Source organism: Anomaloglossus baeobatrachus, unplaced genomic scaffold (assembly GCF_048569485.1).
Source record: "Anomaloglossus baeobatrachus isolate aAnoBae1 unplaced genomic scaffold, aAnoBae1.hap1 Scaffold_595, whole genome shotgun sequence".
In the NCBI taxonomy this organism is placed as follows: Eukaryota; Metazoa; Chordata; class Amphibia; order Anura; family Aromobatidae; genus Anomaloglossus; species Anomaloglossus baeobatrachus.
The window spans coordinates 72,236-75,542 of record NW_027444959.1 but is presented as its reverse complement, the minus strand read 5'-3'; the positions used below and the strand labels follow the sequence as shown (position 1 = coordinate 75,542).

Here is a 3,307-nt window from a genome sequence, read left to right as displayed (position 1 = left end):
GAAAAGGCAAAGGATAACGCCCGAAAAAGACGCCATACATTATGTCAGTGCCATCACTGACAAACCTGGATTGACCATGAAATACATCAATCCCCTTAAAGGTGAGTTAAAACAAGTTTTAACTAAATTGCCTTAATATTGTCATGCATTAGAATGACTGTCTTAGGTAATGATAAATATTTTCTACAGGAAGAGGAGTGTTTGCTGAAACTGAAATCGAAAAAGGGAGTTTTGTTGCAGAATATCGAGGCGAGCTCACGTATGCACTTACGATGGTAGACAACTACTCGAGATTTATGGTTGTGGTACAAGTCAAAGATCTAATGGCCCATACTGCAGCGAAGGTCTTCCAAGCACACTTATGCAGACCTCATGGCTACTCAGAGAGAGTCCTCACAGATCAAGGCACTGCCTTTGAAGCGGAAATCTTCAAGGACTTCTGCAGCTTTTACCGATGCAGGAAGATGCGCACTACACCCTACCATGCTCAAACCAATGGTTATCAACCTGCTCAGGACTTTACCCCATATTCCAGATGTGGCCTTACAAGTGATTTATAGAGGGTTAACAATACGTTGGGATCACCGGATCTAATCTCCCTTTTTATACACCCTAAAATCTTGTTTGCTTTAGAATAAACAATAACATCATAAAGGTATAGCAGTACCGTTTCAAAGTTTCGGTGTCCCAAGCAGCATTCCATCAGCCTCTGGAAGGTTCCTGGCAAATTGCACAGCTCGAAGGGCATGCTTTTGAACTCGCAGAGACCCATCGGGGTGGCAAAGGCGGTCTTCTCCCGGTCTGCCTCAGCAACGGACACTTGCCAATAGCGACTAGTGAGATCAAGGGTAGAAAAATAATTTGCAGTTCTCAATGCAGCTAGCTATTCCTCAATACAGGGGAGTGGTGCTGTCCTTCTTCTTTAACAGGACCAACGGAGCTGCCCAGAGGCTACAACTGTCACGGATAACCCCAGCCTCCTTCATGTTGCTCAACATGTCCTTGGTACACTGGTAATGTGCAGGTAGTTTTGGCTTATATCTCTCTTTGATGGGTGGGTGTGCACTTGTGGGGATGTAGTGTTTGACCCCTTTTATTCTTCAAAAGTCTAGCGGATGTTTGCTGAAGACTTGCTCGTATTCTTGCACTAGCCTGTAGACCCCCTTCTTGTGATGTGAAGGTGTGGAGTCAGTGCCTACGTGTAATTCCTTACACCACTCCTCTGGCTGACTTGGTGAGCTGTCACTGAATGGGTGGGCTGAAGCAATGGTGGATGCTGCTGTTTGGATAGCATGTGTATCTACTGAGAACAGCTTATCAATGGTGGCAAATCGGAGCAGCTTAATCTCTTGCTCTCCGCAGTTCAACACTCTCATGGGCACTCTTCCCTTCCATATTAATGAATAAAACTATGATGTAAATAGCATATAGATACCCCACAAATGCAGATAAAAGTAGGTTATGGGAAAAGGGGGAAGAGAGAAACAGGAAAATAGTGGAATAAAGTATACCTTCCAGGTGGGAGAGGAAATGGCAGCACAGCCAGTGGAGGTGAAGCAAGGGGAGCCTGCAACTAAAGAGTTGAGAGCGTTATCACATGGTGACTGAGCCTGATTGTAACGGGAGCATAGAGGTGCCGATCCTGTCTTACCTGCGTTGGTGTAGAAGTGGGTGTCCTGTGGTGGAGTCAGCTGTGTGCAGTGGTGGCCGTGGGTTCTTTTATGTGCGACCGTAGTAATAGCTGCGCCCACTTCCTGTATGGGAGTGGAATGCAGTGAGGCTAATGGAACGCACGCCTGCGCATTTGTGTTTAACGTCGCGCATGTGCAGAACGGAGAAAAGGCTGCGCTCACTTCCTAATGAAAGGGAGTGAGACGCAGCTGGGAAGGGAAGGGAAAAGATTAGGGTTTGGGGATGATGAAAGGGCTTTCTACGGGCAAGGATGGCAAAGGGTGGCAGTGACGGAAAGTCAGGCAGCCTGTCCTGTCCTGTCCTGTCCGTCCGTCTTTTTGTATCATGAATTGGAAAGACTGCAAGGGGGAGGGGAGGTGCTTGGAGGAGGAGGAGTTATTCAGATTAATTGCAGTGGGCGGCGGCTGCAAAAAGCATCATTCTTCTTGTTTTTGCTCTGCAAAACAGCCTTTTCAAGGGTTGGCTTGGGTGACAAAATGTCTTCTGTAGGCGTGGGTTTGTCTCCCTCTCCCTAAGATGTGTCCGGTATAGGCCAGGGTGCCACTCAAGGCCGTAACCAATTCGGGTTATAGCTTCTCGGCCTTTTGGCTAAGATCAAGTGTAGTTTCGGAGGACGCTACCTTGGTCGGTACTGGAAGGTGCCTGGGATTGCACGTCTGCCGGCCTTGAGGAAGTGTGTGCGCCTTCTGGTGACACATAGCCCTCTTGTGCCTGGACGGTTCCCAGGCAACGGGAGGCGATCACCTTTGTTATTTTGAAGTCCTACTGATAAACAGAAAAAAAAAAAAATTAAATCTGTTCTTATCAGTTTAATATCTGATACGTCCCCTCTCTGGGGACCATATATTAAATGGATTTTTAGAACAAGGAGATGGAAAAAATCTTGCTCTGTCCACTCCACGCATTGACCTGGTATTGCAGTACCTCCAGGACCGGTGCACCCCTTCTTAACCCAGTTTCCAAAAGCAGAACTCAATTCACCTGATTCAAATGAGCCCCATTAGTGAATTGAAAGAAAGCAAAAACTTTATATGCACCTCAATTTGGCCAATTCACTTTTCACACTTTCACCCTTTTTTTTATCTTTCACACCTTTTACTTGCTTTATTGATGCAAAAGCTGTGCCAAATAGCAAACTCATCTCCACTCAACTTGACCAACTCTGCTATGTCCCGTGCAGTATCTTATTCTCAGTCTTATCTAGATCATTTGCAATTGAATAGAATAGATCCCTTTTGGACACATTGGATTCAGCTGCTGCAGTGACTGCAGGTGTTAGAAGATGCAGACTTGGCATCAGGTGCTGTCTATCAGATTCCACTCCAATTAAAGCTTCCATTGTTTTTCGGTGTTTTCTTTGAGCAATGATGATGTCTTTAGTGATCTGTTGGCTCCCTCTCCTGGAGGAAGAGTTTGCTTGCTCTTGGACTTTCAAAAAGAGAGGTCATGATAGACATTTAGCTTCTGAGCCCAATTGGGGACAGTCATGGGTGATGAATGTTTTGCAACCTGCTGCGAAGCCTGATACCGCAATATAAGGAACGTCAAATACTAAGAATGGGCGGCCTATGAAAGAATTAGTACTTTCATTAAGCATACTTAAACGGCTAATTGG

General features: G+C 45.8%; 1 pseudogene; it reads left to right on the top strand.

Moving 5' to 3' along the window:
• Positions 1 to 2,431: 2,431 nt before the first annotated feature.
• On the top strand, positions 2,432 to 2,638 carry LOC142285164 (U2 spliceosomal RNA; annotated as a pseudogene).
• Positions 2,639 to 3,307: the final 669 nt, after the last annotated feature.